This window comes from Drosophila ficusphila, unplaced genomic scaffold (genome assembly GCF_018152265.1).
Source record: "Drosophila ficusphila isolate 14025-0441.05 unplaced genomic scaffold, ASM1815226v1 contig_436, whole genome shotgun sequence".
NCBI classification, from domain to species: Eukaryota; Metazoa; Arthropoda; class Insecta; order Diptera; family Drosophilidae; genus Drosophila; species Drosophila ficusphila.
In genome coordinates, this window is record NW_025064352.1 from 1,819,669 (window position 1) to 1,834,529 (window position 14,861).

A 14,861-nucleotide genomic window follows, 5' to 3' on the forward strand; every position below is an offset into this window, starting at 1 on the left:
GCTCTTCCAGAGATAAATGGAAGGCAATGACAGCGTTCGCATACTCTGTGATGACAAGGCTCCAAGAACTGGAGCGAGAACAAAGGAGGACACCAGAACTGACGACGTTAACAGACGCCTGAGTTCATAGCTCATAACAGAACCAGACAGAAGACAAATCGATTGCGCTTGATCCCAGGCAAAATCGCTTCCGACGTTCCACTCATGTGGAACTATCGATGCGTATCGTCTCCATACGCCAAGGACAGGGGACCCGGACGCGGGTACCAGGCGTGCTAACAGCACAAAACGGCTCCACCCCGTAGTAATGTTTACTCGGTTCCGGGGTGGAATTCAGCCAGGGAGGAGGATTGTTATAGGTTAGTGGGTGCAAGCCCCACACACCATTAGTGCGACGGCACTTTTGACGGTGTCTTCAGGCATTGGATTTTAACCTCCTCCAAAAAAAAAAAAAAAAAAAAAATAGATAGATAGATAGATAGATAGATAGATAGATAGATAGATAGATAGATAGATAGATAGATAGATAGATAGATAGATAGATAGATAGATAGATAGATAGATAGATAGATAGATAGATAGATAGATAGATAGATAGATAGATAGATAGATAGATAGATAGATAGATAGATAGATAGATAGATAGATAGATAGATAGATAGATAGATAGATAGATAGATAGATAGATAGATAGATAGATAGATAGATAGATAGATAGATAGATAGATAGATAGATAGATAGATAGATAGATAGATAGATAGATAGATAGATAGATAGATAGATAGATAGATAGATAGATAGATAGATAGATAGATAGATAGATAGATAGATAGATAGATAGATAGATAGATAGATAGATAGATAGATAGATAGATAGATAGATAGATAGATAGATAGATAGATAGATAGATAGATAGATAGATAGATAGATAGATAGATAGATAGATAGATAGATAGATAGATAGATAGATAGATAGATAGATAGATAGATAGATAGATAGATAGATAGATAGATAGATAGATAGATAGATAGATAGATAGATAGATAGATAGATAGATAGATAGATAGATAGATAGATAGATAGATAGATAGATAGATAGATAGATAGATAGATAGATAGATAGATAGATAGATAGATAGATAGATAGATAGATAGATAGATAGATAGATAGATAGATAGATAGATAGATAGATAGATAGATAGATAGATAGATAGATAGATAGATAGATAGATAGATAGATAGATAGATAGATAGATAGATAGATAGATAGATAGATAGATAGATAGATAGATAGATAGATAGATAGATAGATAGATAGATAGATAGATAGATAGATAGATAGAGATAGATAGATAGATAGATAGATAGATAGATAGATAGATAGATAGATAGATAGATAGATAGATAGATAGATAGATAGATAGATAGATAGATAGATAGATAGAGATAGATAGATAGATAGATAGATAGATAGATAGATAGATAGATAGATAGATAGATAGATAGATAGATAGATAGATAGATAGATAGATAGATAGATAGATAGATAGATAGATAGATAGATAGATAGATAGATAGATAGATAGATAGATAGATAGATAGATAGATAGATAGATAGATAGATAGATAGATAGATAGATAGATAGATAGATAGAGATAGATAGATAGATAGATAGATAGATAGATAGATAGATAGATAGATAGATAGATAGATAGATAAGATAGATAGATAGATAGATAGATAGATAGATAGATAGATAGATAGATAGATAGATAGATAGATAGATAGATAGATAGATAGATAGATAGATAGATAGATAGATAGATAGATAGATAGATAGATAGATAGATAGATAGATAGATAGATAGATAGATAGATAGATAGATAGATAGATAGATAGATAGATAGATAGATAGATAGATAGATAGATAGATAGATAGATAGATAGATAGATAGATAGATAGATAGATAGATAGATAGATAGATAGATAGATAGATAGATAGATAGATAGATAGATAGATAGATAGATAGATAGATAGATAGATAGATAGATAGATAGATAGATAGATAGATAGATAGATAGATAGATAGATAGATAGATAGATAGATAGATAGATAGATAGATAGATAGATAGATAGATAGATAGATAGATAGATAGATAGATAGATAGATAGATAGATAGATAGATAGATAGATAGATAGATAGATAGATAGATAGATAGATAGATAGATAGATAGATAGATAGATAGATAGATAGATAGATAGATAGATAGATAGATAGATAGATAGATAGATAGATAGATAGATAGATAGATAGATAGATAGATAGATAGATAGATAGATAGATAGATAGATAGATAGATAGATAGATAGATAGATAGATAGATAGATAGATAGATAGATAGATAGATAGATAGATAGATAGATAGATAGATAGATAGATAGATAGATAGATAGATAGATAGATAGATAGATAGATAGATAGATAGATAGATAGATAGATAGATAGATAGATAGATAGATAGATAGATAGATAGATAGATAGATAGATAGATAGATAGATAGATAGATAGATAGATAGATAGATAGATAGATAGATAGATAGATAGATAGATAGATAGATAGATAGATAGATAGATAGATAGATAGATAGATAGATAGATAGATAGATAGATAGATAGATAGATAGATAGATAGATAGATAGATAGATAGATAGATAGATAGATAGATAGATAGATAGATAGATAGATAGATAGATAGATAGATAGATAGATAGATAGATAGATAGATAGATAGATAGATAGATAGATAGATAGATAGATAGATAGATAGATAGATAGATAGATAGATAGATAGATAGATAGATAGATAGATAGATAGATAGATAGATAGATAGATAGATAGATAGATAGATAGATAGATAGATAGATAGATAGATAGATAGATAGATAGATAGATAGATAGATAGATAGATAGATAGATAGATAGATAGATAGATAGATAGATAGATAGATAGATAGATAGATAGATAGATAGATAGATAGATAGATAGATAGATAGATAGATAGATAGATAGATAGATAGATAGATAGATAGATAGATAGATAGATAGATAGATAGATAGATAGATAGATAGATAGATAGATAGATAGATAGATAGATAGATAGATAGATAGATAGATAGATAGATAGATAGATAGATAGATAGATAGATAGATAGATAGATAGATAGATAGATAGATAGATAGATAGATAGATAGATAGATAGATAGATAGATAGATAGATAGATAGATAGATAGATAGATAGATAGATAGATAGATAGATAGATAGATAGATAGATAGATAGATAGATAGATAGATAGATAGATAGATAGATAGATAGATAGATAGATAGATAGATAGATAGATAGATAGATAGATAGATAGATAGATAGATAGATAGATAGATAGATAGATAGATAGATAGATAGATAGATAGATAGATAGATAGATAGATAGATAGATAGATAGATAGATAGATAGATAGATAGATAGATAGATAGATAGATAGATAGATAGATAGATAGATAGATAGATAGATAGATAGATAGATAGATAGATAGATAGATAGATAGATAGATAGATAGATAGATAGATAGATAGATAGATAGATAGATAGATAGATAGATAGATAGATAGATAGATAGATAGATAGATAGATAGATAGATAGATAGATAGATAGATAGATAGATAGATAGATAGATAGATAGATAGATAGATAGATAGATAGATAGATAGATAGATAGATAGATAGATAGATAGATAGATAGATAGATAGATAGATAGATAGATAGATAGATAGATAGATAGATAGATAGATAGATAGATAGATAGATAGATAGATAGATAGATAGATAGATAGATAGATAGATAGATAGATAGATAGATAGATAGATAGATAGATAGATAGATAGATAGATAGATAGATAGATAGATAGATAGATAGATAGATAGATAGATAGATAGATAGATAGATAGATAGATAGATAGATAGATAGATAGATAGATAGATAGATAGATAGATAGATAGATAGATAGATAGATAGATAGATAGATAGATAGATAGATAGATAGATAGATAGATAGATAGATAGATAGATAGATAGATAGATAGATAGATAGATAGATAGATAGATAGATAGATAGATAGATAGATAGATAGATAGATAGATAGATAGATAGATAGATAGATAGATAGATAGATAGATAGATAGATAGATAGATAGATAGATAGATAGATAGATAGATAGATAGATAGATAGATAGATAGATAGATAGATAGATAGATAGATAGATAGATAGATAGATAGATAGATAGATAGATAGATAGATAGATAGATAGATAGATAGATAGATAGATAGATAGATAGATAGATAGATAGATAGATAGATAGATAGATAGATAGATAGATAGATAGATAGATAGATAGATAGATAGATAGATAGATAGATAGATAGATAGATAGATAGATAGATAGATAGATAGATAGATAGATAGATAGATAGATAGATAGATAGATAGATAGATAGATAGATAGATAGATAGATAGATAGATAGATAGATAGATAGATAGATAGATAGATAGATAGATAGATAGATAGATAGATAGATAGATAGATAGATAGATAGATAGATAGATAGATAGATAGATAGATAGATAGATAGATAGATAGATAGATAGATAGATAGATAGATAGATAGATAGATAGATAGATAGATAGATAGATAGATAGATAGATAGATAGATAGATAGATAGATAGATAGATAGATAGATAGATAGATAGATAGATAGATAGATAGATAGATAGATAGATAGATAGATAGATAGATAGATAGATAGATAGATAGATAGATAGATAGATAGATAGATAGATAGATAGATAGATAGATAGATAGATAGATAGATAGATAGATAGATAGATAGATAGATAGATAGATAGATAGATAGATAGATAGATAGATAGATAGATAGATAGATAGATAGATAGATAGATAGATAGATAGATAGATAGATAGATAGATAGATAGATAGATAGATAGATAGATAGATAGATAGATAGATAGATAGATAGATAGATAGATAGATAGATAGATAGATAGATAGATAGATAGATAGATAGATAGATAGATAGATAGATAGATAGATAGATAGATAGATAGATAGATAGATAGATAGATAGATAGATAGATAGATAGATAGATAGATAGATAGATAGATAGATAGATAGATAGATAGATAGATAGATAGATAGATAGATAGATAGATAGATAGATAGATAGATAGATAGATAGAAAGATATAAGATGTTGATAGTTTTTGTTCCCATTTTCAATAAAAATCTCTGGGGACTCGTGTGACATTTAGCCTCCTTTTATTTTCCGCCCAATTTGTGTTGCATACTTTTCCATACGGTTCTCCACATGGAAGAAATTCCATTAACAATACGCATCAATTTGCATCGATCATTGTGGGGCTAACAATACGTCCAATATGCCAAACAGAAACAATGAGGGCACAAATAAAATAAAATCGAGTTGCATTCGTGGGAGTAAGATAAATTCTCTTGGCAGCTGTGCTAACGAGCAGCCCCGGGGAAAGCGTGGTGGAATGAAGTGGGAGGTTATAGACTTTTTGTCAATGCAGCAAGCAAACAAGTATTTGCTGCGTAATGCCAACGCTTTTATTTTGCGCGGGCTGCAAAAAAGGCAGGAGGAGTTCGAGATTCCCATGCAACTTGGCCATATCCTTTGCCTTTTGCTTAATACAAATGAAAATGGATGAGCTACTAAGCGTTGTCTTCGCTGTTGTTGCATTCGAATGTTGCATCGCATTGACTCAACTGAACTGAATAAAATGAAATGAAAATGTTGCAACAAGCTAACAAAACCCCGTCGTTCTTACACCACCCCCCAATTTTCCACCGGGGAATGCACTTTGTTTCTATGACACGCTGCAGTCCTCTGCTTCTCGATTCACTTTCTTGCTGCGCATGTGTTTTGTCTTTGTTTTTATGCCATTTATTTATTTAAGTCAATTTTGTAGAGTGTGTTTGAGCATTTTGCTGCAATTCATTTTCGGGTTTCATTCTCTGTCTGCCTTCTTCGCTTGCCATTTTTTAACGCGTCTCGTATGAGCTTGTGCGGAGCTTGATGACAATTTTTACTTTGAGTGATTGCAGTTCAAGGGAAGTAGTGATGAGGTTTATAAAATTGGACAGAACGGTTGGGCAAAGATCGCCTTGGGTGTGAGTTAAGTCTGGATTTAATTAGCTGACAGGTTGTTTCTTTGATTGGACTTGTTTATTAAGGGGTTATATCCAGTTGCGAGGCCAAAAAAATGAGCTTTTTTAAAAATTATTTTTGGAGAGGCTATTTATTGTATGAATACGTAATATATATGAAAAGATAGGTCATTATTTCTAGTTTTAGAATATATTTAAAAAAAAAAAAATTTTGGACTCCGTCGGTCCTGTAGAGGATCTCCCGAGGGTCCACTTCAAAAAAGGTTTTGCGGTGAGCAAAATATCTCCGGTCCAAATGATCAGAAATACAAAAAACCAGAAGGATTACGTAAAGAATAGACAAATGCTGGTAATGAGACTTGGGATTTTCAAAATTTTGATTTTTGACAAAATGGCGGCTTCCCAAACATAAAACTTTGTTTTTGGCACAAAAATTTCAACTTTGAAGTGGCTAAAAAAATCGAAGTTTTTGTCGGAGCCAAAATTCCAAGTTTCATTACCTGAAAAAATATCTAAGAAGAGAATGTGAAAGTTTCAAGTCAATCGGACAAGCCGTCTCTGAGAAATTTTGCTCACCGACTTTGAAGACATAGTTTCGAGAAAAACGCATTTAAAGTTTTGGCTACTAGTTGAACTACATGGGAGACGCCTTTACAAATACACTAATTACTCCAATACTATTTACCGGAATACTTTGAAATTTTCAGATAATCTTCTTAGATATATATACATTCAAAATAGGCAAAAAAAAAATTTTCGATTTTTTCAAAATCGCAACTGGATATAACCCCTTAAATGAAAGGAGCGGAATTTTGGATGTTGTTGCTTGGTTTTGGCTTAGAATTACTCCGAGTAGATGATTTTGTGCTTTTTGGGTGAGATATTTTTGTATAAATCTTTGAAGGCAAAACTATTAAATATTAAGTGATCTTAAAAAAAATCTCATTGGCACAATTATAACCTCTTTGATTAAAGAAAAGTAAGTCGACCATGGTAAGGCAAACAACACTTTTTACATGACATACTTACATGTTGGTTCAACACTCTACTTAGTCAAGACCTTAACCATGTTTAGACCAATTTCGAGTTAAGTATAAGACACTCGGTTAAGAGAACAAAACACATGATTTTTACTTTTAAGAGAATAACTAACATAAATCTTTAAAATTTTAATTCAGCCGGCTCGTTGATGGTTTCTTAATGCATGTCGGTATTCATTAGTTGATAATGTTGCCGATCTGCATAACAAAGAGAGAATCTAATGCTTATAGCCATAGGCAACGATAATATAATTTTATAACTTATTTTAAAGTTATCTTATACTAATAATAACATAATATTAGATTTTTTTTAAATTTTTTTATCTTCATCTGTTGAGAAATCAAAGCTATTTTTTATCTATATGATCTTATTGAATTTTTTTCTGAAGTACTTAAATTCTGGAAAATTATAATAATTTGTAATAATCATATTCGGTTTACACTCTAACTAAGTCCTGGTTAACTTTTGTATTTGTACAAATTTTGCTAAAACTGCGAGTGGTATTCTCTTTATTCAGCTGCTTTGTGCGTGTGGTCGTGAGTTTTGTCGCTCGTGTTATCCTTTGGACCGCTCGGCTCTTATCCTTTGCGCTCGGAAGGCGGTCGCCCGAGCGTCGGCAGCCGAGAAATGGAACGTCGGGCCGCCGACTTCCGGCGGGGGACCGTGCGGCTTGTGGGGCTCTGAGCTGGCCAGGCCGAGTCAGTTGAAGCTCAGCCGTCGGACTGTTTCGAACGTGTTTGCAGGGATGCTGACGCTCGCCGCGGCAGCCATCGAATTAGCGAAGTTATCGGGTCTCGTCCTGCACACACACAATCGGGTTCGTTGTCGCGAATAACTGAATCTCGTACCGCCAAAAAGGACTAATTATCGAAATCAATAAGCGCTAATTAGAATATTTTCAGCCCCGGTTTGGGGGGGCAAAAAAAAAAAACAAAAAAATAGAACGGAACTGCATTTGGGTATTGCGTGTTTATTTTTCGAAAGGGAAAAATCATGCGACTCACTCAACGAGCAGCTGATATTGTTGCACACACAAAACGCTCAACTCCGGCTCCTTTTAGGCGATTTAATTGCCCTGCTCTCGTTTGGGGCATACATTAAAACCAAGCAACTAAGTATTTGCAAGTGCCCCGAGTGTCTTGTACATACATATAGTATATGTGTGTGAGTGTGTATATTCGTGTGCCCCGGTGTGTGTTTCTCATTCCCGTGTGTTTGTTTGTGTTTTGATGGTCACGTGGTCAGCTCAAAGTTGGCTTGGCCCACTGCCTTCTTGTGCGTGACAAAAGTCCAGCAAGAGTAGCAACAATAATAGCCACAGCCACAGCAGCAGCAACACAAATAGTAACAACAACAACGGCAATAAAGGATTATCCTGCGTGGGACAAATTTAAATTGTTCGGCCAGGTAAGTTGGACGACCTCACTTTTTGCTCTTTAAGACTGACTTTTTGCCTGAAAGTTTTGACGCTAAAGTTGAAATTGCCACCCGGCCTTCGCTGTTCTTCCAGATAGAGAAAAAAACCCTGAGCTCAGTTTACTTTGTTTAACTTTCTAGAAACTAATTAATTAAAGTAGCTTTTTTTATTCATTTTACAAAATTATTCTCAGTAGCAGAAGTGTAATGTAAGGGAACAATTTAATAATGAGTTGTTATTTTCCTTAAAGTTTTGTATTTGTTAAAATTAAAGAATGAGAAAGAAAAAGGAAAATTGACTGAATAAAATTCAATGAACATTAATAAAGAATACATTTTTTAAGCTTATTTATTATTGAATAAAAGGATGAGAAATAAACGTTAAAAAAAAAGTGTTTAAAAAAGTACGTTTTTTAAATTGTTTCTCATAGCACACAATTTAAAGTCATGGCATGATTTTTTATCAGTGTGCAAGTTGTGGAACTCGTGGTTTTAAGCTCTTGTCTCGATGCGCCAGTTTTTCACTTTTGCCGCCCCTTCACTTTGCCCCCGTCACTCGCAACTTGTATTCCCCCGTGATCTCCTCCCCTTTTCGCGACGGCACTACGCCACTGGGCCGCCGATTGCCGTAACTTAAAATGCGCCAACTGACTGCCAGAAAGTTGCCAAAAACTTTTGCCTAAAGTTTATTTACTTGTTTTTATCCGTCTTTCCATGCTCGTCTTTTTTCCATTTCATTCCTTTGTCTAGCATTAAAAAATAAAGTAAGAAAAAAATTTAAATATTTCCAGAAAAGACTCAGTGTAAGATAAGTAATGGAAAGTCTTTTTGTTTTAGTATTCTTTACTAAACTGAAAAATAGCGTGCATAGTAAAATAAATATTTGTTTACCTAATATCACCAATAATTTAAGTATTTCTGAGTTAAATACTTATAATGGGTTACTGACTAATGGAGCAATCACTGTCCTTGTACTAAAGTTTCTCGAGCTCATGCCGACCCAACTTGTGAACAGTTCACCTGAAGGACCCAAATTTCATGCCTTTCGCCTGTTTATTAAATTTGCATGCCGTCTTTCATTAGAGAAAAGTGACAACTTCAGGCCTTCCTTTCAACAAACTCGAAGGGCAAGAACGTTTGCTGCTTAGTTTCGGAGAAAATAAATAAATTAGTTCAGTAAATGGAAGTGAAAGAGTGAGAAATTACAAACTGCTGGCAAAGTTAATATTTAAGTCTTGCAGTGATTGTACGAAATTTCCCTCTCATTTTTGGACAATTAAAATATGCAAATGAGCCACCAGAAAAGCCGTTCCAAAGCATCCAAATGGACACGCACGACTACCCCGAAAATTCGTAGATAAGAGTGAAGGGGTGTGGGTCGTTCTGGTGGATATACAAATGCAGAGATACAAATGCCTAGATACAAATGCGTAGGCAGAATTTTTGATTGGCTCGCCAGCCCAACTGCCCAAAAACATTTTTGACAATTTCCAAAAGCTTAATGGCTAATTGAGCTGCCAAAGTGGGGCGATGGAAAAAGCCCCGAGTGAATGTCGCCTGCTGCATTTGTTGGAGAGAACAAATTTATGGCGTAAAGTCAATTACGTGCAATGGTTCCGACAAAAAAGAAGAGACACAATTCCCCAAAGGGATTCGCATTTACGGGGTTAGTTTACAGGGCTACCTACGTACATATATGGGGCTTATCAGAAGTATATTCCGCGAGTGTGTACTTACTTCAAAAAGGCATTAAGCCGGAGTGTATAAACAAAAGTTACGCATACCCAACCTTAACCGTTGACGGGTTAATGTGATTTTAATGTACTTTTTACCCTACCCATCCCAACTCTTTTCTCCATAATCCCCAGCAGTGGTGCGATTCTCTGAGTATTCCGACTGAGTTAAAGTTTTATGCAATTTCATCATACTTTTTTAATGTGTGCATTAAGAAAGTTTTTGTTTGCTTTGCGCAAGTTTTTCCAGTAATGCAAATTGATAAGTTAATCCTTATTTTTATTTGAACAGTTTATTCTGTAACTTAATATTCAACAAATGACTTACACATTTTTTGTTGGAAAGTAACTTACATTTTTTTTTTTTTTAACCTCGCAAATGGTTTATAAAAATATGAAAACTTTAAACTTCTTTTTTTTTGATAAATAAATAAATAATTGAAAATCAGTTGAGCGCAGATAATTAAAATCAAATAGTAAAATCATCTATTTTATAATTTAAGATAGTAATAGTAATAGTAATAGTAATTCCAAACCCACAATTTTAACCTCCTGTTGAACCAACAACCAAGCTGCTTTGCGTGTGGTTGCTTTCCACATAACAATGGCGTTTAGGGAAAATTTTCCACGCTTTTGAAATCAATCTTCCTAATGACAGACTATCCAAACGAAAACAGGGAAGGCAACATGAATAAAAGGCCGCTGGTAGACACGTGCGCTTTTCTCTGAATTTCACGCTCAAGTATCTGGCACTTGAAACCGTAATCGATCTGAACAATAACAGAATGAAATGGCATAAAAAATTGTATATTAACAAACAGCAAACAATTCTGACATGGCACGAAAACGCGCCAAAAGAAGCAAACAGATGTCTGCTCTGAGGTTATTTTGATTTGGAGGCGGGGTAAAAGGGCTGTGGCTGCGATGATTCCGAAACAATTTTCACCTTTTGTTCGAGATGTTTGAGTGGGTAGCGTAGTCTCCTGGGAGTTTCACTTAGTTCTGGTAAATTCTGAGCAATTGGATAGGTAGCTGATTTTCTCAGCGTCTGGCATTACTAAATTGATTGATTTTTGCAAAACATAATAAACATAAAAGCTGTTTTAAAGTAGGAAAGTACATTAAAAATGTATCTATCAATTTATAACTTTTGGGAATTCAATAAAGTGTTTAAAAATGTAACTTGTCTTTCTTCTTCTGTATAAATAAACTGTATTACCTTAATCCCGTTTATCTAATGAAATACTCTTGGTATTTATAGACTAGCTCCTTTAATATTTGATAAACGTTATTAAATTCGCACATTCCACATTGTATTTCATGATTCTGCTATGAATAAATAAACAATTATTGAAATTTTCTGAAGTATTTTTATGAGTATTTCAAAATCATTATTAAAATGTTGTGCGGTGGCCAAAGTATAATTCAAGCAGTTAAAGGAAATGGATGGCATTTTTAGTGTATTCACCCAGGCCTGCCATTAAATGTGGGCGTCGAACAACCCTGAGATCCGAACGTAGTAGCTTCGGCCTGCTCATTGCATTTATATTGTATATTCAATGATGAGTATGTTATTTTACCGAAATGAAACATTATTTTGCGCAATATTTTTGCCTTTTACGATGCCAATGTCCGCCCAGCAAGCCAAGGGAATTCTATAGGGAGGCAGCCGAGCTCCATTTTCGGTTATCCTCCAACGAGTGAGTCTCTTTCTTTGGCTGGCCTGGAACTCATCTTTCTCGTCTTGTGGCTTATTTGCAAGTTTGATGGATTTTTATCCCTTTTGGCCGCTTCTCCGTGTGTGTGGGCCTGTCTTACTTTTATTATTCGCTACCTCGTCCTTAACCTTTCCCTCTATCTTTTTTTTTTTTGGGTTTTACTGAACTTGTTTCCTGTTCGGTTTGCTGGTAGGTTTTTCTCGGTTTGTTGCTGCTTTTGGTGCAATTTTATTATGCCACCACAGACGCACGCATTTTTATTTATTGTGTTTTTCCTTTACCCTCCGCTTGCCATTTATTTATACTCGTTACATATTCCGTCTCTTTTTCAGTCTCTGTCTGTCTCTTTTTTGGTGCTTACTGTTTTTTATACATTTTTTTTTCGTCGTTCTCGGCGAATTTATAAATATAAATGAGTTTTGGCTCGATGAAGGTTAAATTGAAATTTACTTCGGTTTACTTTTACAAGAGGAGTGGGCAAATGGCGCTCTGTGAGCCAGGAATAAGTTGTTTAGCTTGATTGGTATACCTCACATGACGGAAAACCCTGTGTGAAAAGTTGTTTTGAACTCCGCATTTCCGCTCTTTTCTGGGCTTTCGAAGCGCTAGTCCTTTATATGTGCGTTTCCCATTTTAATTTTGCTAAGCAAACCGCCGGATATCTCGTTTCCTTATCCCTTATTCATTCGCCTTTTTCGGGTGTGAAAACTTTATTTGTCTGGCTGCCTTTTGTTTGGCCTTATCATTTGTCAAAAAAAAAACTTCTTCAAATTGAATATTTGCATAAGTTTATTGAAACAGCCAACGGGAGGGTGATGTTTGACAAAGGAAAAGGAAAACATAGAAGGAGTTTTCCCTTGCCTTCATTCTGGCTTTTGGTCCCCCTTTGCGGCATCTGTTTGATTTGTATGTTAAGGGCTTTTCCTTAGTTAAAACGGTTTCTTGGTTTTTTGACAATCCAAATTTTCCATGGCTTATTTTATAGCCCATTAAAAAGAGAAAAAAAATGAATAGAAATATTTAGGTATTTATAGAAAAATATCTGCCAAAATTAGGAGTGAATGGTGAAAATATTAAAAGAGCTTCACAACTACAACTAAGATTAACATTAATCATATTACGTTTTTCATACTTGTGCTAGTAATATTTATCACAAGCTGGACTCGATCAAAGTTAATCAAAGTAAACCGAAGCCTCGAAAACAATTTGATGACGTTTTTCTGACCGCAAGTACATATGATCCATAAATATTTATACATGTGTGTGCGATTGTGTGCCAAAAGGACATGAAAAGATATTTCCTCTGCGAGGACATAAATTTCAACGGCTGCTGAGGCATAAAGCCACTGGCTTAAGTGTTGGCCATGTGTCAACAAAAGCCTTGGCTTGTCTTTACATATATGGTTATAGATTTATTCGTATAAATGTACTTGTATCCGAAAGCATTAATCTCAACGGCACTAAAAATCAGATATTGAGCAATCGTTGCGTTCGCGCCGCCATTAATGTCATTATATGAAAGCAATTTCTTAAATTTTTCGCATATTAAACGATTTTGCCATTAATAACTTTTCGGTGGGAAGTGAGGAGGATAGAGCAGCAAGAACAGAAAAAAAAGAGAAAATTCTGTGCATGTTCCAAATGATCGCTTCAATAACCACAAAGACCATAAGGAACAGGAGAAAAGGCTGGATCCTGTGCATGTGGATACGGATAGAGATTGGATGGGGATGGGAATGGAGATGGAGATGGGGAAGGAAGTGAATGAATGAATAACTGAATGAGTGACTGGCGGTCGGAATGAGGTACCAAGTGCATGGCAGATTGAAGTGACGGACTGGCCAAAGTCCAGTCGAGATAGAGATTGTTTGTCCTCCACGGCCCTTTGCACATGATAAAAATTTATTTAGACCAAATAGGAAAGAATGAGGCTGGCGGGAATAATAAACTACAACAGGCAGTCGAGCCAGACACAAAGTGAGAGGCCAATCGAGGGTCAGGAAGTGCCAGGCAGCCCATTGACAGAGGAGAGAGGCGGAAGGCGGTGGAAAGTGCCACAACTATTGTCTAGTTGGCCTCTGTGTGTATGAGTTCTCTGGTTTGGCTGCACAGGATCCTTGCCCCGGGCACTTTGGGTTCCCCCAGTTTGCCCGGCCGTCAGTCAGCCACTGAATAGCAGCACCGACAGCCCACTGACGATGACTGCATGCAATAAAATGTGTCTATCAAACGTATCTTTTCATTCTTATTCCAACGTTACGTATGCTTAATGCTGCTTTCTTGGCAAACGGCTGACTTGGCTTGGGCCTTGATTTTGCCGCTTCTTAATAAAGATAAAGTTAAGAACAGGAAAATATAAATTTATTGAATAAACAGCAAAAGCTTTTGCTTAACTCTTGAACTTTACGAATCTAGTAAAAGAATTTGAAGGAAGCCATTAGAGATAATGTGGAGTATTCAAAGACTAATTTTCAACTATAAATATTTCTTAATTTTTGGTATAAAAAAAGCCAAGCTCTTTGTTTAGAGGGTCTATTATTCGGCCACAATTTTTATATACGACGCTTTCTGCAAATATTTTTTATATTTTTCTGGTTTTTTTCTTGCTTTTCCCTGCGCCGGAAAGTAGCCCCTCTATGTTTGTCTATTGGTTGGATGG

At 33.8% G+C, this 14,861-nt stretch overlaps 1 protein-coding gene across 2 annotated transcripts in view; it reads left to right on the forward strand.

Annotated features, from left to right (window-relative positions):
- The first annotated feature begins 8,052 nt into the window (after positions 1 to 8,052).
- LOC108100907 (neural cell adhesion molecule 1) overlaps positions 8,053 to 14,861 on the forward strand; it is a 67,772-nt gene continuing 60,963 nt past the window's right edge. For both annotated transcript variants that reach the window (XM_043208394.1, XM_043208393.1), the window contains exon 1: positions 8,053 to 8,742. The gene's annotated coding sequence lies outside the window, so the exon portion shown is untranslated. The remainder of the gene's footprint in view (positions 8,743 to 14,861) is intronic.